Below are 25,176 nucleotides of genomic sequence, written 5' to 3'. Positions count from 1 at the left end.
GTTTTTAAATTGATACCGTCATCATCATTATCATCATCATCATCATCATAATCATTATCATCGTCATCGTCATCATCGCCATCATCAGCGTTGATGTCGTCTTCACCATCTTTATTTTCATCATAATCATCATCATCATCATCCTCATCATCATCATCATTATTATCATCATCATCAATAAAATTACTAGTCTGTTTTGTGATTGGAGATCCAAAGAAAACATCATACGTGATTTTCTTTTTTTTTTTTTTAACAGATTTTATAAATCACAAACTTTTAAGAAAATTTGCAACATTTTCATTTTTCTTTCATATTTCTTTCTTTTTGTTTGTTTTGTTTTGTTGTTTGTTTGTTTATTGTTTGCTTATTTATTTTCTCAATGAAAACGTATTTTTAAAACTCTTACAAATACTTTGAAAAAATTTTTTTTGTTTAATTTTTAAATATTTTAAATTTACAACTGGTGCATTTGAATTATTGCAGTTATTTCCCTTTTCTACATAAGACAACAATATTATGTTATTTTTAAACAATAGGACATTAAGTTGTCATAAAAAGGTCAGTGGTTCAAGTCTTATTTTTCTTCGGGTTTTTTGTTTTTGTTTTCTTTTTCCCTTGCACTTTATTTAAAAGTATGATACGAGTATGTGAACAATATCATCATTTTAAGAAAGATAACTCATCCTTTTGCACAACATCTAAGATTAAATGCCCATATCAAAGCACTCTCTCTCTCTGACATAGTCTAGAGAAGATAACTTGTCAAACAAATCGACAGGAATCGCCCATAATATTTGATTCGAAAATTGGGCGTCAAACATATTTAACCGTACCTCACGCTTAAGGGGAAACCGTGTATCCCTCACTCAGAGGGAAAATCTCAGTTGATGTAATTTTTGTGTAGATTTTAAAGGTGAACATTAAAAAACGTTTTCTACATTGAAGAAAAAATACAATGATAAAATATGAAGATTTTGTTTATTTTTGATACATAAAAAAATACCCCAGTAAAGATAATATGACCTAAAAAATGAATACGTACTTGGATAATACTGGGGTCTAAAAATAGACAGAGCTGTTTTGAAAGATGGTCAATTTTTAAACTATTTTTTCTTTTCTTTCTGCTTTTTTGTTTGACAGTGTATGAACATACCTTGTCTGAGACCTACCTCCAATATTATTCCAAATTGAGGTCAGGTGACGTACAAGGTTGTATTTAAAAATTTTTTTTTTTCAATAATGGGTCATTAGTTAAATTCATTTTATTTTCTATAGAGTAGGTGGCCCCAATTCCGTACACGCCCCAAATTCGTACACACCCCAATTCTGTACACGCCCAAAATCCATACACTTCGGAGTGTGTCACATTAAAACTTTTCATGTATTTACATAATGCTCTTTCATGGCGAATGGATTTTTTTATAATCAGAAGATCTTGAACACATATAAATCGACATTCATTCGAGTCTTTATGAGCTGTAAATCGAAATATTGTCATAAATGAAGCTAACGGATCACGTAGGAATTTGGTTCTTTTTCCAAGTTGTAACCAAGTAGTCTACCACGATTTCTCACAAAATCTTTCAGTTTGCACCACTATAATAAATTGATTCTGGGTGGGGATCCTGACCTCCCATAGTGGGCAGGAAGGTACATGCTGTGTCTTCTATCCCCCCACACCTGTTTTCCAATTGTTTCCTGTCGTTGTCTTGGAATGAGATTACTTAGTTTTGTCCTGATCCTTGCCGGAGTTCCTTGGCTGGGAGGGAAACAGTCGAATGTATAGTTATAGTTTTGGGAGATGATATTTTTTTCCTTGTAAATCATCTCTCTGTTATGTATTGTATTATGTTGAGTTTACATATTATATTATATCATTTGAGTGTATTCCTCTTAGTTGGGACCTGTGCTTGTGTCTGGATGAGACTTTTAGGTGATCTCAAACTAAGTACATTGGTGGTATGCTCTTGGAATCTACATCTGATCCCTATTTGTTCCCAGTTCCCCTATGTCTTACTTTTTCTTGGGTGCTTTAATTGTGATTCTATAACTTTTTACTATCCCATTTTCTTCCTTTTTACTGGCGCTGATATAACCTAAATGTGTTGCAAGCGCCGTAAAACCATTAAAACAAACACAAACAACCACACCATTGTCATATAAACTTGTAATCAGCTGTATGACTATAAATTTAATGCTGTACAGGTTTGGGGCATGAGCATATGTATTTGGGGCAAGGGAGTTTGGTAATCTATTTTCGGTTCTTTAGCTAGGTTAACCAATAATACCTCACATGTATTTACATCAAACCAATCAAAAGACATCAAATAATTGAGTTTCTCAAACAGGAAAGAGTTAAGATGAATCAATCTGTAGTTAGAACTGTTAGAATTTGAGGTATAGAAAAAGTGTACAGATTTGGGCCGACCAGAACTGTTAGAATTTGAGGCATACAAAAAGTGTACAGATTTGGGCCGACCAGAACTGTTAGAATTTGAGGTATAGAAAAAGTGTACAGATTTGGGCCGACCAGAACTGTTAGAATTTGAGGCATACAAAAAGTGTACAGATTTATGCCGACCAGAACTGTTAGAATTTGAGGCATAGAAAAAGTGTACGGATTTGGGCCGACCAGAACTGTTAGAATTTGAGGCATAGAAAAAGTGTACGGATTTGGGCTGACCAGAACTGTTAGAATTTGAGGTATAGAAAAAGTGTACGGATTTGGGCTGACCAGAACTGTTAGAATTTGAGGCATAGAAAAAGTGTACAGATTTGGGCTGACCAGAACTGTTAGAATTTGAGGTATAGAAAAAGTGTACGGATTTGGGCTGACCAGATTTGGGCCGACCAGAGCTGTTAGAATTTGAGGTATAGAAAAAGTGTACATATTTGGGCCGACCTTCCCTACTCATTTGAAGAGAAGCAGAAAGACAAAGGCGTTCTTTTATCAATGCTTTTGTCATCTCCACTCCATTGATATTGTGATATGAGTTTGTAAACAGGATGAAATGATTTGACGTGATATGGTATTATATAATATGATACCGATACCGATACCGTATTTTGGGGTTACTTGGGCTATCGGGGGATACTTGGGCCACCAGGGGTTACTTGGGCCATCAGGGGTTACTTGGGCCATCAGGGGTTACTTGGGCCACCAAGGGATGCTTGGGCCACCAGGGCTTACTTGGGCCATCAGGGGTTACTTGGGCCATCAGGGGATACTTGGGCCATCAGGGGATACTTGGGCCGCCAAGGGATACTTGGGCCATCAGGGGTTACTTGGGCCACCAGGGGTTACTTGGGCCACTGTTCTTGAAAAAGATTAGATTTGCACCCAAAAACTTTTATTTTTCAAAATCTAACAATATTTAGGAATGTTTTCACTCATTATAAGAATTTGAGAGAGATAAAAAAAAGTTTTTGGGTGCACTAGTTTTTAAAATAAAGCAAAATGGTCCAAGTCACCCCTGGTGGCCAAATTAGCCCCATATTCCGGTATATAATAATAATAATTTTGTTATGATATATATGAAATACGATTTGATATGTTCATTGAAATAAGCCATGATTGTGATTTTCATTATGCAGGGTATGATGTGTATGTACGTATTGTCTGTTCATTTATATTCAAAGTGGAGCTCTCCTCCCCCTCCCCCCCCCCCCCAATCTTCCTCCTCTACCTTCTCTTCAGGGGTCCCGATAGCTCAGTTGGTAGAGCATTCGCATCACGTGCAAAGGAACTGAAGAGTGATCCTGGATGAAGTCGAGATTTTTTTTCTGATGACCTCCCCTGTCTATCTAGCAGTGATTGGGTAGCTGGGTCTGTTAAATCTGGTGGAAAGTAATTTTGTGATATACTAACTCCCTATCCAAAGGATAGCAGGCAATTGGTTTCACGCTATAGAAACCAGGATAAACTAGGGTTACTTGGGCCTAATGGCTCTGAAGGACTACTTCCTCATCCTCCTCCTCATCCTCTTCTTTCCCCATTGTCCTCCACCTCCTCCTCATCCTCTTCTTTCCCCTTGTCCTCCACCTCCTTCTCCTCTTCTTTCCCCTTGTCCTCCACCTTCTCATCCTCTTCTTTCCCCTTGTCCTCCACCTCCTTCTCCTATTCTTTCCCCTTGTCCTCCACCTCCTTCTCCTCTTCTTTCCCCTTGTCCTCCACCTCCTTCTCCTCTTCTTTCCCCTTGTCCTCCACCTCCTCCTCTGTTCCAGCTACAGCTTCAGGTCTCTGAAGAATGTTGTGGTTAACATTTGACTGGTTTTCTGTGTAGTAACTTTTGAAGATTTGATTGCCTGATAGGCTTCATTGACTCGAAGATATTTATATAAAATCGACACCTCCTTATGGAATGGAAAGGAACCGAACCACGCCCCTCGGACAGTCATTTGAATGTAAACATGGCTGACCCTAATAGTGCTACACATTATTACTGTTAATGGTATGCCTCACTGGCGCTGAAATGACCCAAAAGTGTTGCAAGCGCTGTAAAGCTCTTAAAAATTAAAAAAAGCTTGTCCATGTAGTTTTCTTGTTGTCAAATCAAATAATATTCTATGTATATTCCAATGTTGTCATTATTGTTGACTTTTGTGCTGAAATGCTGGAGGTGTCGTGTTATTGTTGTTTTTTTGTGCTGAAATGCTGGAGGTGTCGTGTTATTGTTGTTGTTTGTTTTTTTTGTGCTGAAATGCTGGAGGTGTCGTGTTATTGTTGTTGTTTGTGCTGAAATGCCGGAGGTGTCGTGTTATTGTTGTTGTTTTTTTTGTGCTGAAATGCTGTAGGTGTCGTGTTATGTTGTTGTTGTTTTTTTTTGTGCTGAAATGCTGGAGGTGTTGTGTTATTGTTGTTGTTTTTTTGTGCTGAAATGCTGTAGGTGTCGTGTTATTGTTGTTGTTGTTTTTTTTGTGCTGAAATGCTGGAGGTGTCGTGTTATTGTTGTTGTTGTTGTTTTGTGCTGAAATGCTGGAGGTGATGTGTTATTGTTGTTGTTGTTGTTTGTGCTGAAATGCTGTAGGTGTCGTGTTATTGTTGTTGTTGTTTTGTGCTGAAATGCTGGAGGTGTCGTGTTATTGTTGTTGTTGTTGTTTGTGCTGAAATGCTGGAGGTGTCGTGTTATTGTTGTTGTTGTTGTTTTGTGCTGAAATGCTGGAGGTGATGTGCTACAGTTTCAATGATCTCGATGTGTGTTACTATTTATTACAGTATTCGCTGGATTTCAACACGCTTCCCAATACAGCATGTTGGAGGAACTGGGTGACTGAATGATTGCATCTATATAATGAGTCGTTTCCTCCCATGAGTTGGGTGGGGCTCCTGGCCTCCCATAATGGGCAGGGAGGCACCTACTGTGTCTTCAATCCCCCTATATCTGTTTTCCAACATGCTTTCTGTCTTTGTCTTGGAATGAGGTTACTTGGTTTTGTCCTGGCCCTGGCCGGAAACCCTAGCTGGGAGGGAAATGGTCAAATGTGAAGTTAAAGTTTTGGGAGTGATATTTTTTTGTCTTGTACATCATCTCTTTGTTTTGCATTATATACAATTTGTAAACATTTGAGTGTGTTCCTCTTAGTGGGGACCTGTGCTGGTGTCTGGGTGAGACATTTAGGTGATCTCAAACTAAGTACACTGATAGTGTGCTCTTGTAAGCTACATCTGTTCCCTATTTGAACCAATTCCCCTTTGTCTGACTTTTTCTTTGGTGCTTTAATTGTAATTCTAGAACTTTTTACTATCCATTATATCCCTTCTTACTGGCGATGACATTACCTAAATGTGTTGCAAGGGCCGTAAAACCCTTAACTCTTTCCTTACCATCCGTTGAAAAATCGTCACATTCGTTACGATGCAGCCAACAATTTCTCATTCTGATTTCTCTGGTACATCACAAAATCTAAAGAAATGCTTTGATTACAGCTATAAATACTAAACACTGTGTTGTAGATATCATTTTGCTGAACAGCCTGGGTGGGGTTCCTGACCTCCCATAGTGGGCAGGGAGGTACATACTGCGTCTTCTATCCCCTTATATATGTTTTCCAACATGCTTTCTGTCTTTGTCTCGGAATGAGATCACTTGGTTTTGTCCTGGCCCTGGCCAGAGTCCTGGCTGGGAGGGAAACAGTCAAATGCATAGTTATTGTTTTGGGAGATGATATTTTTTTTCCTTGTAAATCATCTCCCTGTTATGTATTTTTATATTTTTTATTTTAAATGTATAATGTAAGCATTTGAGTGTATTCCTCTTTGTTGGATTTTGTGCTTGTGTCCGGAGGAGACTTATAGGTGATCTCAAACTAAGTACATTGGTGGTATGCTCTTGGAATCTACATCTGATCCCTATTTGTTCCCAGTTCCCCTTTGTCTTTCTTTCTCTTGGCTGCTTTAATTGTAGTTCTAGAACTTTTTACTATCCCATTTTCTTCCTTTTTACTGGCGCTGCTATAACCTAAATGTGTTGCAAGCGCCATAAAACTCTTTAAAAACAAACATTAAAAAAAAAAAAGAAAAAAAAGCTGAACAGCATTCCGTATAGAATGCACTTGTTGCTTTTTTGTTTGATTAGGAAAATATTTTGTGTCGGGTGGGTGTGAATTTTCGGGGGAAATTCTAAAAATATCTGGTAAGGAGAGAGTTGAAAACTTAAACAAATAACAAACCTCCGACGAAAATTCGATTTCGGCATCCTTAGATCCAAGCACATTTTGTTAGCTTCTCCTAAGAGCGTGTTGGAATCTAGCGTGTAATGTACTGTATCATCATTATTATTCAGTGCAATTCTACACGTGTTAAACGGTTACAGGGTTCAACGTCGTGATGTCCAAAAATTGTTGCCATGAATGTATTATTACAAAACTGTGTAATCGGAAAAGCCGTTTAGTTGGGATAAATCTTTTATTCAGTATCATTACTCACCAAACAGCAGAGCTGATCAATTGCAATAGGGGCGACGGGAACAGAACATTAGTGCTGTACATTGATATTATTATTATTATTATTATTATTATTATTATTTTCATTATTATTATTATTATTATTATTATTATTATTATTGTTGTTGTTTTCTTTGTTGTTAGTACTATTACTATTATCACGAATATGGCTAAGGTTATTATTATCGTCATTATTTATCTGGCCTTATTTCCAAATGGTCTCCCTAATATCATTGGTCACGCCTTCAAACTCCCCATGCTATGGATGTTTACAAAATACCAAATCTTTTAGGGAATGAGGTTATTTTGTATTTGGAGCGCTGGTTTGTTTACAAATAACTTCTCCACCGGTGACGTCCAATCAAGGGACGCTACTCTTCCGCTAATCTCATTCCTTATAGAGGTAACTTGGTGGCAACCTCTGACCTTCCATTCCATGGTGGGAAGGTGGGGAGGTCACTTGCTGTGTCTTCTACTTCTATTCCCCCCCCCCCTGCTTTCCCTTCCCACGTTGCTCTCTCTCTCTCTAGATTGAGATTGCTCGGTTTATATCCTGGTCATGGCGGGGATCCTTAGCTGGGAGGGGAACAGTCAAATGTATAGTTTTGGGAGTTGATATTTTTTTGTTTTATGCCTACTGTTATTTTTTAAATATTTTATTTTAAACATGTGAGAGTGAGAGTATCCCTCTTGGTGGTGACCTATGCTTGTGTCAGGATGAGACTTGTAGGTGATCTCGAACTGTTATATCCCTTCTCTTGCTTTCTCACCCTATCACAAGACGTTAGTGCAGGGCTACTGTATGTTCCTCCTCCAAAGCGGTTCCTGATTTCTTGTCTTTTATTTGTATAACTTTACCCGAAATCAACTGATCTTTATTTTGAAATAAAATAGTGCACGCGATCTATTCCGTGTACAAAATAGATGAATTAAGATGCGTCACCAGTGGTATCCTTTTCGCTCATTGGTGTAAGGGAAGCAACTCAGTAATTATAGACAAATTGAAGGATTCGTGTACGAGTTACCTCCCATGATTTTCTTTCATGACCCTTTAGGCTCACTGACATAAGGGAAGCAACTTAATAATTATAGACAATTGAAGAATTTATGTATAGTTATGTTCCTTGATTTTGATGAACCGAGGTTGCTTGAATTTCAATCAAATCTGTTTTAACTACGTATATGTCTCGACCAACGTAAACTGATTTGCAGGTCTGATAACCCAGATTGTTTTGGTCTCATTGTTGTAATGGAAATTCTCTGCAACCAATGCAAAATATTTTCCATTACAACAATGTTAAATCAAGCCCCTGGATGGGGTTCCTGACCTCCCATAGTGGGCAGGGAGGTACATGCTGTGTCTTCTTTCCTCCGATATCTGTTTTCCAACTTGCTTTCTGTTTTTGTCTTGGGATGAGATTACATACTTGGTTTTTTCTTGGCCCTGGCCGGAAACCCAGGCTGGTAGGGAAACAGTCAAATGTATGGTTTGTTTTGGGAGATCATGTTTTTTCCCTTGTAAATCATCTCTCTGTTGTACACTGTATTTTTTTTCCTTTTACAAATGTATGATATGTAAACAATTGGGTGTGTTCCTCTTGGCGGGGACCTGTGCTTGTGTCTGGATGAGACATTTAGGTATCTCAAACTAAGTACACTGATAGTGTGCTCTTGGAATCTACATCTGTTCCCTATTTGAACCAATTCCCCTCTGTCTCCCTTATTCTTAGATGCTTTAATTGTAATTCTAAAACTTTTTACTATCCCATTTTCTTCCTTTTACTGGCGCTGATTTGACCTAAATGTGTTGCAAGCGCCGTAAAACTCTTAAAAACAAACAGTCAAACAAATCAAGCCCATAATTGCATCCAGTGATCAGACCTGCCAATGTAAGCACGTTGATATCGGCCTTTGTTATGATATTCCATCAAAACCATACAGTAAAAAAACTGGCTTTGTGTTTATATTATTATTGCATTTACAATTTTTATTTATTTATTCATAATACAAGTAACTGATGTGCCAATATTTTCAGTTCTGATAACCAAACAATTATGGGCTGGCTTGAATCAACATTGTTGGAATGGGACTGGGATAATCATAGTTTGCCTTGGTTTGAGAGTCGTTCCATTAGAGTAATGGGCCCATAATACATTGGATTATCAGACCTGTAAATAAGTACACTGGGTGGGGATCCTGACCTCCCATTGTGGGCAGGGAGGTACATGCTCTGTCTTCTATCCCCCCATACCCGTTTCCCAATTTTTTCCTGTCATTGTCTTGGAATGCGATTACTTAGTTTTGTCCTGATCCTTGCCGGAGCTCCTTGGCTGGGAGGGAAACAGTCGAGTGTATAGTTATAGTTTTGGGAGATGATATTTTTTTCCTTGTAAATCATCTCTCTGTTATACATTGTATTATGTTTAGTTTACATAGTATATTATATGATTTGATAGCGGGTGGTTGGATGGGAGCATCACCCTTGAATCATATACCTATGATGTTCGCATGGGTGCACGATCCGACAGTGATGTCGTTTCTTCTCTTTACTAGCCTATCCTGCTTCTTTGGTTTGTGATTGTATTTTTTTGACAGGGGATATTTTTTTTTCTGTAAATCTTCTGTCTGTTTGTTCTTGGTTATTTATAATTTAGCTTATGATATCTTTAGGTTATGATTTTGATTTACATTTGTACTATTTTTGTTAGATTGCTTGTTTTTTTGTTTCAGCGGTCTCTCATATAACCTCAATTGTGTTGGAAGAGACCTAAAGCAACAAACAAACAAACAAAAAAAAAATATTATATGATTGGTAAACATTTGAGTGTATTCCTCTTAGTTGGGACTTGTGCTTGAGTCTGGATGAGACTTTTAGGTGATCTCAAACTAAGTACATTGGTGGTATGCTCTTGGAATCTACATCTGATCCCTATTTGAACCAATTCCCCTATGTCTTACTTTTTCTTGGGTGCTTTAATTGTAATTCTAAAACTCTTTACTGTCCCATTTTCTTCATTTTTACTGGCGCTGATATAACCTAAATGTGTTGCAGGCGCCGTAAAACCCTTAAAAACAAAAAAAACCCAAATAAGTACACGTCATATGTGATCAATTGCCACATTTTCCTGTTATTACTTAATGTAATGAATTTATTATTATTATTTCTATTATTATATTATTATTATTATTGTTGTTGTTGTTGTTGTTGTTGTTGTTCGTATTATTCATTTTTTTAGTTAAAAAAAAATATTTTCTTCATATTGAAAAAGTAATCACATTTTGTACATAATTCTTGAAAGATTTCTCTTCTGTTCCATTTGTTTACTGGAATTACAAACAGAGCAACCAACCAACCAATAATTGCAGTGCAAATCTGCCTGGGGTCATTTACAGTGGAATCGGTTTCAACTCAAAACTTTGTCTTGCTTTTTGTTTGGTTGTCTTTTAAGGGTTTTACGGCACTAGCCACACATTTAGGTCCTTTCAGCTCCAGTAAAAAAGGATGGAAATGGGATAGTAAAAACAAAAAAATTCTAGATTTACAATAAAAAGCACATGAGTAAAAGTGAGACAAAGGGCTGGGTGGGGTTCCTACCTCCCATAGTGAGCAGGGAGGTACTTGCTGTGTCTTCTATCCCCGCATATCTGTTTTCCAATTGCTTTCTGTCTTGGGGTGAGATTGCTTAGTTTTGTCCTGACCTTGGTCGGAGTCCTTGACTGAGAGGGAAACAGTCGAATGTATAGTTTCTTGTTTTGGGAGATGATTTTTTTTTTCCTTGTAAATCATCTCTCTGTTATTTACTGTTATTTTTGTATTTTTAACATATAATTTGTAAACATTTGAGTGTGTTCCTCTTAGTGGGATCTTGTGCTGGTGTCTGGGTGAGACTTTGAGGTGATCTCAAACTAAGTACACTGATAGTTTGCTCTTGGAATCCACCTCTGTTCCCTATTTGAACCAATTCCCCTTTGTCTTACATTTTCTTGTGTGCTTTGATTATAATTCTAGAACTTTTTACTATCCAATTTTCTTCCTTTTTACTGGCGCTAATATGACCTTAATGTGTTGTAAGTGCCGTAAAACCCTTAATAACATAAAAAACAAAACAACGAGACAAAGGGGAATTGGTTCAAATAGGGAACAGATGTAGATTTCAAGAGTACACTATCAGTGTACTTGGTTTGGGATCACCTCAAAGTAAAAGTCTTATCCTGACACCAGCACAGGTCTTCACTAAGAGGAATACACTCAAACGTTTACAAATCATATATAATATATAAACAAAACATAATACAGTGCATAACAGTAACAGAGAGATGATTTACAAGACAAAAAATATCATCTCCCAAAACTCTTAACTATACATTTGACTGTTGTCCTCTCAGCCAGGGTATCCGGCCAGGAAGACAACCAAGTAATCTCATTCAAAGACAATGAAAAAACCATGTTGGAAAACATATGAAGACCACAGGGGAAAAACGATCAAAGTCACATTTTTTCAGCTTTTGAGAAAATCAAAATTAAAGCTTTGAAACCCATTTGAAAACGCCACATGATAATATGAATTGAACTGAATGTGAATTACTAAACGTATATATATAAAAAATGTGAAAAACAATTTGATATATTCCAAAAGTGTGTCAAAGCAACTGCAGAAAAGCATTTACCAATAGCTCAAATAAACAGCAAAAAGGAATGGATGACAAATGAAATTCTAAACCTATTTGAAGAAAGACGAAAATGCAACAGAGGGTCTGCAGAATACCAAACATTGAACAACCACATTAAATCCAAATGCATCGAGGCACACGAGAACTATCTAGACTGGAAATGCTGCGAAATCGAAAGAGAATACAAACCCAACCCCCAACAAGCTCACCAAAGAATAAAAGAACTATCAGGGAAAAGGAAAAGCAAAGCAGCAGGAAGTTGTATCCAAAACAAACAAGGGGAACTGCTATTTGAAGAACAACATATAGAAAGCCGATGGGTAGAATACATAGGCGAACCGTACAATGATCCAAATAGAAATGAACCACCACTGAAATTCAAAGAACCATTAAGCGGACCAAACATCACCAAAAGTGAAATTGAACATGCCATGGAACGAATGAGGGATGGTAAAGCAACAGGCCCTGATGAAATATCTGTAGAGGTATTAAAAAGCCTAGGAGATCTAGCAATTGATGAACTTCACATATTATTCAACAATATATACAATACTGGGAAAATTCCAGAAGATCTCTGTAACTCTATTTTCATAGCAATACCAAAGAAAGCAGGTGCAGTCAGATGCGAAAATTTTAGAACTATAAGTTTAATAAGCCACATCAACAAAATACTGTTGCGTATAATTATCAACAGGCTAAGGAATAAGATTAACCCGAAATCGCAGAAGAACAATATGGATTCCAACCTGACAGAGGGACAAGGAACGCAATATACCTCCTCCGTGTTTTAAGTGAAAGAGCTATACAGGTTCAGACCCCACTATACCTCTGTTTTGTCGACTACAAAAAAGCTTTTGATAGAGTACGCCACGAAGAAATACTAAAACAACTGCACTCCATTGGCGCTGATGAGAAAGACCTCAGACTCATGCAAACATTATACTACACCCAGCAGGCATCTATCAAAATCGGAAACTCTACAGGAAATTCCATTCCTATTAAGAAAGGAGTCCGTCAAGGGTGTGTTGCCTCACCAGATCTGTTTAATCTATACCAAGAAACAATCATGAGGGGCATAAATAATATGGAGGGAATAAAAGTAGGAGGTCACAACATAAATAATATAAGATACGCAGACGATACGGTACTCATTGCAACATCAGAAATCCAACTTCAAAAGATTGTTGACAAAGTGGTAGTAGATAGTGAAGCCAAGGGAATGGAAGTGAATATCACCAAAACGGAATGCATGGTAATACAGAAAAACCCCGAAAACAACAACACCTGCAATATAACGATTCACGGCGAGCAACTTACCAACGTAGAAAGTTTTAAATACCTAGGTTCAATAGTGACAACAGATGGAAGATGTAACCGAGACATACGAGCAAGAATAACTCAAGCCAAACAGGCCTTCATGGACCTGGGAAACATTTTGAAAAACAAACAGATGTCGTTCGGGATTAGATTCCGAGTCTTGAAGTGCTACGTGTGGCCAATCTTGTTATACGGATGCGAAAGCTGGACTACAAATGCAGAAACACAAAAGAACATTGAAGCTTTTGAAATGTGGTGCTTGAGAAGGATGCAGAGAATATCGTATACTGCACACAAAACGAACGAAGAAGTGCTAAAACAAACATACCAACAAAGGAAACTAATGCCCTTAATAGTGGATCGACAACTATCCTTTTTCGGACACATAGTAAGGAAAGATAAGAATGAATACCTGGCAAGTTGTGGAAAAATACCTGGTAAACGCGCCCGGGGGAGACAAAGAAAAACACTCATAGACCAACTGAAGGGCTTCACCAACCTAACAATCCAAGAGCTGTTTGAAAAAGCAAGAGACAGGGAGGAATGGAGAGAGATAATTCATGCAGTATCCGAAGCCTGGACCAGGCATGGAACCTAGAAGAAGAAGAAGAATATATTTTGACCACAAGTCAGATGCATATAAAAAACAAGCTCTCGGTTGATTTTAATACCAAATTATTGTGACATTAGAACAGTAAGGGTCTTTCGGACTTTGATCGATTTTCCCCTGTGGCCTTCATATAGGAGGATAGAAGACAAACTAAGCGCCTCCTTGTCCATTATGGGAGGTCAGGAACCCCACTCAGGCCTTGATTTTTTTCCCTTCTGCTCTTATAACTTTCCTCTATCACTATCGTCTTTCGTTTAACTTTGAATATTTGAATACACACACACACACACACACACACACACTGAGTGAGGTTCTTGACCTCCCATAGTAGGCAGGGAGGCACTTGCTGTGTCTTCCATCACCTATATAAATTTTCCTATTGCTTTCTCTCTTTGTCTTGGAACAAGATTATTCATTGTTTTGTCCTGACCCTGGCCGGGGTCCCTGGCTGGATGGGAAAGAGGAAAATCGTATAATTATAGTTTTGGAAGATATTTTTTTTTCCTTTTAAATCATCTCTCTGTTATGTACTGTCATTTTTAACATATGATTTGTAAACATTTGAGTGTGTTCCTCTTCGTGGGATCCGGTGCTGGTGTCAGGATGAGACTTTTAGGTGATCCAATTCCCCTTTGTTTTACCTTTTTTGTATGCTTTAATTGTAATTTTAGAACTTTTTACTATCCCATTTTCTTCCTTTTACTGGCTCTGGTATGACCTAAACATCCTGCAAGCGCCGTAAAACCCTTAAAAAAACAAACAAACGCACATTCAAACAAAACCATACACATTTTTTCCATGTATACTGTGATGAATGATGCAAACAATTCATTTCAGTGTTTTTATGTTTAATTTTAATTTTTCGTTATTTTTTTCCCAGCCATGTAAGATGATGCTTTTGTTGTAAGATATTCTTTTAAAATAAATTGCATTTAATTCATCTCATTTTCTCTTTTTTTTTTGGGGGGGGGGGGGGAAGAGAGAGAATGAGCGATAACATCTCATTTGCTGACTGGTAGGGGTCTTTAGAGGTCATTTTTGCTGTCTCCTATCCCCCTATATCTGTTTTCCCTTTCCATGTTGCTCCCTGTCTTTGTTCTGGATTGATAAAGTTCGGTTTTTATTTTTATCCTGGTCCTGGGTTGGAATCTTTAGCTGGGAGGGAGACAGTCGAATGTGTAGTAGTCCCGAAATCCGAAACGAAGACAGAGAGGAATATGGAAAACAGATATGGGGGATGGAAAACACAGTAAGTGACCTCTCTGCCCACCATAGGAGGTCAGAAGACCTTATCCGGTTATAGGAGAGAAGTCTTTCAGAGCCTTAAGACTCGTAGGAGCCGGAAGTTTATCCTAGTTTCTATAGCATGAAATGGACAATAGTGACTCAGTGACTGATTTCATGGGCGTGGCAAGACGTTGTTTGTTTTTGTTTTTAAGTGTTTTACGGCGCTTGCAACACATTTAGGTTATATCAGCGCCAGTAAAAAGGTAGAAAATGGGATAGTAAAAAGTTCTAGAATTACAATTGAAGCATCCAAGAAAAGGTAAGACAAAGGGGAATTGGGAACAAATAGGGATCAGATGTAGATTACAAGAGCATACTATCAATGTTCTTAGTTTGAGATCACCAATAAGTCTCCATCTGGACACAAGCACGGCCCCCACTAAGAGGAACGCACTCAAATGCTTACATTATAAATTAGAACAAATATAATAATACATAACAGAGAGATGATTTACAAGGAAAAAAATATCATCTCCCAATAACTATGCATTTGACTGTTTCCCTCCCAGCCAGGGCCAGGACAAAAACCAAGTAATCTCATTCCAAGACAAAGACAGAATGCAAGTTGGAAAACAGATATAGGGGATAGAAGACACAATAAGTACCTCCCTGCCCACTATGGGAGGTAGGAACCCCACCCAGTTGGCAAGACGTTCAATTCTGGGTGGGGTTCCTGGCTTCCCACAGTGAGCAGGGTGGCACTTACTGCGCGTCTTCTTTCCCTTTATATCTGTTTTCTTATTTGCTTTCTATTTCCTTCTTGGAATGAAATTTCTTGGTTTTGTCCTGGACCTGGCTGGAGTCCTTGGCTGGGAGGGAAACAGTCAAATGTATAGTTATTGTTTCGGGAGATGATATTTTTAAAAACCATATTCGTAACCCATCATCTCAAAACGGTATTATGTTGGAACGAACCATATGCTTAAAAGCCGAATTAAATGTTAAACTGGTCAAAAATATAAATTGTTGGCATTAGCACCCTAAAATATGGTATCCATTCTCCTCTATAAAACATACAAACTCAACACAAGTCTGGTATTTCTGGCTATAAATTCAGTTTTCTACATCTTAACCAACCCGACTTAATACCTTTTTGAGGCGAAGGGTCACATACAACACAGCAAAAAAAACTCTGCTCAGTTGTGACGTGACGACTTCTCTGCCCTAATCCAGATGATCTGTAAAAGCAGACAGTTGAGACAGACAGGCATCCACTGCCACAAAGCGATTCAAGCAAGTCCTCCAGTACAGGAAAATGCGTCAAACAATTATTGGAAAACTTATCAAATATTATTTGAAGTCGTGAAGTCATGAATTTTTAATGCCATTTAAATGAGATAATGAGAATAATCTCAATCGAAATGAAAAAAAAACAAAACATATAAATATATCAAAACAATAAAAAAAAAATCATCAAAAAATGGGGGCGAAGATCGAATGAGATTCAAGGAGACAAAAAAAAATAAATAAAAACAAACTTTTTTTTTCATGATAATAAAATGCCAGGATAAAATCCAATGAAAATCACATCTTGACCGGCGTACTTGGGGTCAAGGGGGGGGGGGGGGGGGGGGGGGGGGTAAAAAAGAGGAATTGAACAATCTGACCAGAAAACTCTTCTTACAAATTAATATCAATCGATTTAAACGACCCTCGCCTTGGCAAAAACTCTCAAACCTGGGACTTTGCAACGTTTCCACATTGACCCTAGAACTAGAACGAGTTTTTGCCCAGATGAATATATTTGAAAGACAACTTTTCTGTGCACCGTGCCAAATGATTAAATACCAAGATTTTCCAGGGGTACGACAGTTAACTCACTCAATCCTAGAGACTTTTCCTACTTTTTAAAATTGGAAAAAAAATGTATTGAAATGAGCATATACATAGATAGTTTTATTCAATTACCATAAACATACAAAAACTAAAAACATTAGCTTTGATACTACGCCTATAATTTGTCTCAGAAAAATGTAATAAATAGGTATGAGGTAAAATTAACATGGTAAACTACGGATATAGTCGGTGTTAGGGTTGAGTGAGTTAACAGTTCAAATCCTTTCTATATTTCATAATGACAAAGACTAGATAGATGAAAGATTCCGCAAGTCAACATGGCAAATAATACAAAGATAAAAAAAAATGGAATAAAAGAATTAAAAAAAAACAAAACATTAAATTGCACAAGAGACAACATTACAAATACAAGCTTGTCCACAAAACAGATCTAAATAACTCTTAATTCATTTGTTAAGCTTGAGAAGTGATTTAAAAAAAGCCCAGGTTTAAAACAATGCTATAATTGTACTTCATAAGAAATAGCCTCCTCCCCCTCCCCTAAAAAAACCCCAAAAAAACAAGCAAAAAAAACAAAAAAAAAAACAACAACAAAACATACAGTTCTGCATTGCCAGTATTTGGAGTGACTGGAGCATAGATGACAATTCAGTAAAACTAAAACAATTTATTTTTTTTTGGTTTGAAATTGAACACCTGCATAAATATTAAATTTGACTAAAAAGCGATCATTTCACATCAACATCCAATTCATCAAAATGGCTTCGATAAGACATTAAGTCCACAAAAACAGGCCAGTCTGCTATGCTATCCAAAAAGAAAGAAAAACCCCCCAACCCAAATGAGATCTTCTATATTTAGGTCTACATTTTCCCAGACTTAAATAGACTCCTATTCGGGTAAAAAATAAGATTTTACAATGATAAAGAATCGACACATACATCCAATCCAACAATAAATTTGTTGATTGCTCACATTTCAGTTACTGAATTTCTAAAAACCTTTTAACTCACTCAATCCTAGAGATTTTTGCTTTTTTTTTCAAATTTGGAAAAGAAATGTATTGAAAATGAGCATGTGCAAAGATAGTTTTATTCGACTACCATTAACGTGTAAAAATTAAGAACATTAGCTTTGATACTACGCTTATAGATTGTCTCAGAAAAATGTAATAAATAGGCATGGGGTAAAAGTAACCCGGGTAAACTACGGATATAGTCGGTGTTAGGGTTGAGTGAGTTAAAAGAGCAACTTTCCCACTAAGCCTGTATAGTGAGTATATTATCTAATTGAATTATAAAACACTTTCACGTTCAGCACCAGACAAAACCAAAAACAAACAACATTTTTTAAAAACCAGAAATATTTGACTAATTATCGTATTCTTTTCTGCACAGAAAAAAAAAAAAGCAAGAAACAAATTGGAGAAGAGAAAACAACACAAATGGTTAAAGACAAATTCAACGAATTCTGGATGAAAAGAATCGACTCAAAATAAAATGCAAGAAACAATTTTTCTTTCATAATTATAGATGCAACATAAGAAAAGAACCAAGTTAGGGATATTTATAAATATTATATTTATATCATTAAAAAAAAACAAACAAAAGAATGAAAATATGAGGTAAGGACTCATTTCATGATCGGCATTTTAGGCTATATTATTGTCATGGCCAATTCTATATCGTCATGACCAATTACACATCTTGAATGTCAAAATCTATTTCCATCACCTCTACAACAACAACAAAAAACTATGATTAAGATGGTGATAAAAATAAAACGAGAGAAAATCATTCAAAACCATCAAGATTTGTAACAAATAATTTTTAAAAAAATGAAATGAATGCAATGACAAAATGATCTCAAACAGTCTTAAACAGAAACTAATGTTGTCAGTACCACGAACACAACCTACAAATCATTCCTATCGTAAACCAACCAATCTCAATGACTTAGCATGGACTGTCAAAAGTAATAAACAAAAATGAATATAACAACTTCAAAAAAGAACAAAATACCAAACACGGAACATTTTGGGCTCAAAACTCTTCCTCAGCCAACAACAAAAAAACAAGAAAGACATTAAATACATCTCTAAATTCCAGATTGATGACAGAGAAATTTTGTAAGTCCTCTCTGTGGTAGAAAAATCTAGGAAAGTTTCACAAATTTCATCAAGGGAACACTTATCAACAATGCAACTGCATTTCTACCGTTGTCACCGAGAGAAAAGCCACAAATAAACAAGTTAAAATTTGATTGAAGCTATGTTTTATGTTTTTAAGGGTTTTACGGCGCTTGCAACACATTTAGGTCATATCAGCGCCTGTAAAAAGAAAGAAAATTGGAAAGTAAAGAGATTATAGAATTACAAGGACTTGAGGAAAAAGGAAGACAAAGGGGAATGGGTTCAAATAGGAAACAGATGGAGATTCCAAGAGCACAACATCAATGTACTTAGTTTGAGATCACTTAAAAGTCTCATCCAGACACCAGCACAAGTCCCCACTAAGAGGAATACACTCAAATGCTCACATTATACATTCAAAATAACAAATATAACAATACATAACAGAGAGATAGATGATTTACAAGGAAAAATAATATCATCTCCCAAAATAATAACTATGAATTTGACCGTTTCCCTCCCAGCCAAGCACTACAGCCAAGCCCAAGGCAAAACTTAGTAATCTCATTCCAAGACAAAGACAGAAAGCAAATTGGAAAACAGATATAGGGGGATAGAAGACACAGTAAGTGCCACCCTGCCCACTATGGGAGGCCAGGAACCCCAGTAGAGTCCTCAGAGTACAGGCTCTTCAATTTGATTTGTATTTTGAGTAAAACGAGTAAAATGAAGTGAGTCTAGTCAATCAAACTGACCTGTTATCTCTTCATTATCATTAATATCATTATTTTTAAAATCTTTACAATTTTGATTTCAGTTCTAAATTAAGTTTGAAAAATTCGTTGTGTACACACAGCACAGAAATAAATAGAAAAGAAAAAGAGTAAATTTATGATAACAAAAATTTTGATGTCCAAAATATACATATTTAAAGAAACGTTCACTGCTGAAGAAAGCAGTCTATCTCCCGCCTGCAGACCTCAGCTCCGGCCAGAGAAAGAAAAAAATCAAAGCAAAAGGCAGGTCAAAGTAGCAATGACATTGGAAAGGGGTGGGGGGGGGGGGGGGGGGGGGGGAGATCAGCTCCTTTAAGACTTAACAGGAATAAGTTTGAGTCCATTACAAGATCTGAAATCTGATTCAAGAAAAAATGTCGACGCATAAAAAAAACAAACCCAAACCACTTGACAGATGCATCTTTGATTTGATCCTACGATTCCAATAGAATTGAGACTTGTTTTTACCTTCTATCCTATTATTATTATTATAACCTTTACATTACTGACATGGATCAGGCCCAACAACCATGGCATGCCCTCAAAGAAACATTTGGAATCACAGATCTGCTTTTGTTTGTTTTTTGTTTTTAAGGGTTTTACGGCGCTTGCAACACATTTAGGTTATATCAATGCCAGTAAAAAGGAAGAAAATGGGATAGTAAAAAGTTCTAGAATTACAATTAAAGCACCCAAGAAAAAGTAAGACAAATGGGAACTGGGAACAAATAGGGATCAGATGTAGATTCCAAGAGCATACCATCAATGTACTTAGTTTGAGATCACCTATAAGTCTCATCCGGATACAAGCACAAAATCCAACAAAGAGGAATACACTCAAATGCTTACATTATACATTAAAAATAACAAACATAATAATACATAACAGAGAGATGATTTACAAGGAAAAAAATATCTCCCAAAACAATAGCTATGCATTTGACTGTTTCCCTCCCAGCTAGGACTCAGGCCAGGGCCAGGACAAAACCAAGTAATCTTTTTCCAAGACAAAGACAGAAAGCAAGTTGGAAAACAGATATAGGGGATAGAAGACACAGCAAGTACCTCCCTGCCCACTATGGGAGGTCAGAAAAGATCTGCTTTTACACTCAAGACAGCCAACAATCTATAAATCAACATGTTTCCCAAAAACCAATAAATTCGTAATCAAGCAGATACATATAAAAAATACGAAAAAAAAAATGATTTTGTGTATTTCAATTTGAAAACAATTTTGAGCTGAATAAATAAAAGGAAAAAAAAATAAGGATCCCATCCATTTTTAATGGGTTGTCCACATGGTTGAACAATCGGAAAACTTGATACATTCACATCGTTGGTCTTGACTGAAACCGTTTTGATTGATTCAAAACATGAGAAAGCTCTTCAACTCTTGAGGTAGAGAAATCCCTCAGTGTTCTCAATCGCTGCACCAGCTTACAAGTGTGCGTTGAGAACGAAGCTGGAATTCCTAAATGCAAGAATGAAAGAAATCTTTTATACTACCCCTCAAATTAAGAGGTCCGTATAGCTCAGTTGGTAGAGCATTTGTTTCACAAGCCCTAGATCGATCCCGGGGTGCAGTCGAGACTTTTACCGACCCTCCTGTCCACCCAGCAGTGATTGGGATTGGGTAGCCGAGTCTGTTAGATTTGGTGGAAAGTACTTTGAGATAGACTACCTCGTATCCAAAGGATAGCAAGCTATTGTTATTGTCCATTTCAAGCTACAGAAACCCCTCAATTGATTCTGATATCATTACCTCCGAATAAGACATTAAAAAAAATAAACTTAAACGATACCTCTTTTTTTTTTAAATCAAATTTTAGTGCAATTTAATGCTTGATTATCTGAGGTCACTCTGTGATCTTTTTATTTCAAGACATCATACTCATCTTGACCAATGTATCCACTTCTATACACTCTATACCATCAACATCTCGAACTGAAATGTTACAAAATAGCAAGTTAAAATGTCAATAAAAGTTACGTCAAATGTAACATTTGCAAACCTAATCTGAGCATACCTCCCCCCCTCCCCCAAAAATAAATAATACAAAAAAACACAATAAAAACAAACTAGAGCATCTATATAGCACAATATCCAAAGTACTTTACAAGGGGCCCAAAGCCAACAGCGACACAAAAAAAAAATTTATGACGAGACATAACTCCTGTTAGACAAAATATTACAATTTTATACGACAGATATAACGCTGTTAATGGCAAGGTACTCACTTTACACCTGAGTGAGTTGAGATAATGTGAGTAAAGAGCCTTTTCCGAAGACTCAACTATGCACCACTCGGAGTGGAACTCAAACTCTGGGCCTTCCGATCCGAAGGTAAGTGTCACAACACTAAACCACATCGCCGCAAGCATGTAAAGTTTATATTCGAGTTCTTGCTATTGCATTTGAAATTGCTATGTGGCATTTGAACTTATAATGTTGACCACATTTGACAAGGGAAAAGATATTTATATACAAATCCTGTTTGAAAGACATTAGCTAAAATGTACGTTTTTTTAACCTACAGCCTCCTCGAGTCAGTCATAATAATATACATTTCTTATATAATTACGTGAGATTCACTCCGACGGCAGCCACTGACAGTGAATTACAATGAATAATAATAATAATAATAATAATAATAATAATAATAATAATAATAATCTAAATAATAATAATAATCCTCTAAATAATAGTAATAATAATAATAATAATAATCTAAAACATGGCTGACACCTGTTGACATTGAGCTTCGGCTCAGTGGATAGTCTTATGTTTCCATTTATTCACTGTGTGGAATCTTTAATTTTTACCTGATGTGGACTAATCTTAATATTGGAACTTTTAACTTAAGATCTATTAAAAGTAACATTCGAAAGGAACAACTGTGTCAAGATTTAGAAAGTTATAAAATCGATGTGTTGTGTTTACAAGAGACGAAGATCCAAGATGGCGTCGACCAAACAATAAATGGTTACAGACTGTTGTGCTTTGCTTCCAGTTCACCTCACTATGGATGTGGATTTCTCAAAAATAAAAACTGCAGGGATTTGACTAGTGACGAATGGAATGTTTCGGACAGAATATGTGTTCTTGAGCTTAAGTGTAAGATCAATTCAAGGAACCAGAATAACGATAACAAAGACGATCACGGTAAGAAGACGTTCACTATCTCAATCGTAAATGTTTACGCACCAACAAGTCAACGCGCAAAACAATACCCAGAGGAAACTGATAAATTTTACAAAGACCTAGACGATACACTGAACAAAATAGGAAACAAATCAATATTAATAATTGCTGGAGATTTTAATGCCAAAGTAGGAAAACGTCTCGACAGTGACACACTATGTTTAGGATCATACTCAAAAGGAAAACGTAACGATAACGGAGAAAAATTAGTCCTGTTCTGTGAACAGAGAAAACTTTTCATAACAAACAGTGCTTTCAACCACCCATCAAGACACCAGACAACATGGGTAGGACAAAGGAAAGACCAAACCCAAGACAAAATGATAACAATACACAACCAAATAGACTATATCATATGTCGACACCGCCATAAACACTACTCAACCAACTCGCGATCATACGGTGGTACACTGCTAACATCCGATCACAAACTTGTAAAAACGAATTTCAACATAAATGTGTACAGACAACGAAGACAGAAAGGTAAAACGGCAGTCAAAATAAACACGGCAAAAATAGTAAATGAGCGAGAATGTCGCATTCATTACCAATATGAGCTTAACTCAAGTCTATGGAAAATAAAGCAAAACAGCAATCCAAACAATGAATGGAAAGAGACGCAAGCGGCAATGAAATATGCGGGGAAGAAAGTGCAGGCTCTATTAATACAACTAAGAACAAACCAAATCGAACGCCTAACATCGCTATTAACGATCTATCGCGGCAACAAAAAGAACTTAGGATCAGGATACAAAACACGAAAGACTCGGAAGAAATAATAAACCTGAAAACGGAACGAAACAAAATACTGCATTCAATTCGATCACTTACAATAAAACACAGAAACGAGGAATTAGACAAAAAAGTGGAAGACATAGAAAAGTCCAAAAATAACGCATCGTCTATGTTCAAAGCGACGAAATCTCTGAACCGAAAACCATTCGAGAACCCAAAACTACAGGATAAATTTGGCAAACAGACAACAAATCCCAACGATATCCTTGACATTGTAACTGACCACTTCCAGCAGAAATTTCACAAACAAGTCTCACAAATATCGCCCTTCTCAGGAAACCCTAGAGACCTAAACAACCGCATCACAACAACTGAAGTTAGAAATAGCATAAGTGCCTAAACAATAACAGATCCCCAGGCGAAGATGAAATTCCCGCTGAATTGCTGAAATGCGGTACCCTCTCCCTGGATCTGAGCATTGCAAACATAATGAACAAAACATTCTCAACACACAAAGACTGGGACATAAACAGCGGTGTCCTAATTACAATACAAAAACCAGGAAAAACGAAAGGACCCGTAAACAACCTGCGCCCAATAACATTACTGAATACCATAAGAAAAACACTGTCAACTATTGTCCTCAACAGAATTAGACCGAAAATAGAAAAATATCTATCACATAGCCAAAGCGGGTTTCGCCAAGACCGAAGCACATCGGACGTTGTATGAACACATAAATGGTTGGCAGCAAAGGCACTCAAAGAAAACATATCCATAACAATAACCGGAATCGATATGTCCGCAGCCTTTGATACGATCGACAGAGGAAAACTTTTGGAGATATTAACAGACAAAGTAGACGAAGACGAGCTCCGAATAATCTGATTTCTCCTCAGCAACACAAAGATACAACCAAGGATATACGGGGCCACAAAACAGACGCAGTTCGAAAGTAACATCGGGACCCCCCAAGGAGATAGTCTGAGCCCGATTCTGTTCACAATATACTTAGAACACGCTCTGAAAGAAGTTCGAAAAGTCATTCCAAAACCAACGACTCATATTGAGAATGCAATCCCTAGAGAAATCGCCTATGCAGATGATGTTGATTTTATTGGATCAACACCAGCAAATATAGACATCATACAAAATACCCTCATGAAATATAACCTCCAAGTCAATGCCAATAAAACCGAATTTACAACAATATCGAGGAACAAAGAGGAATGGAAAAGAACAAAGAAAGTCGGCTCACTAATTGGAGACACCGAGGATGTACAAAGAAGAAAACAGCTATCAAACGCCGCACTCAGTAAACTCACCAATGTATGGATTAGAGGTGACAAAATAAAGAGAAAAACCAAACTGAAACTGTACCATGCTCTTGTAAAACCGGTACTTCTGTATAACTGCGGCACTTGGGCGTTGACAAAATCCGAAGAAGAACATCTGGATGCCTTCCATCGCACACAGCTAAGAAGGGTACTGGACATCAAATACCCCAAAAAGATCTCAAATGAATCACTCTATAAGATCACAAAAGAAAGACCAATCTCCCTTGACATTTTACAACAACGATGGCAACTTCTCGGTCACATACTACGCAGGGACAAAAACATACCAGCAAACCAAGCCATGTCGGGATACTTCCAAAAACATGGGAACCTTTTCAGAGGAAGACCGATCACAACACTCCCTGTGATCC

Source organism: Berghia stephanieae, chromosome 12 (assembly GCF_034508935.2).
Source record: "Berghia stephanieae isolate SIO BIC M18660-M18661 chromosome 12, UCSD_Bste_1.3, whole genome shotgun sequence".
Lineage (NCBI taxonomy): Eukaryota > Metazoa > Mollusca > Gastropoda > Nudibranchia > Aeolidiidae > Berghia > Berghia stephanieae.
Note: the sequence above shows the minus strand (reverse complement) of the source record.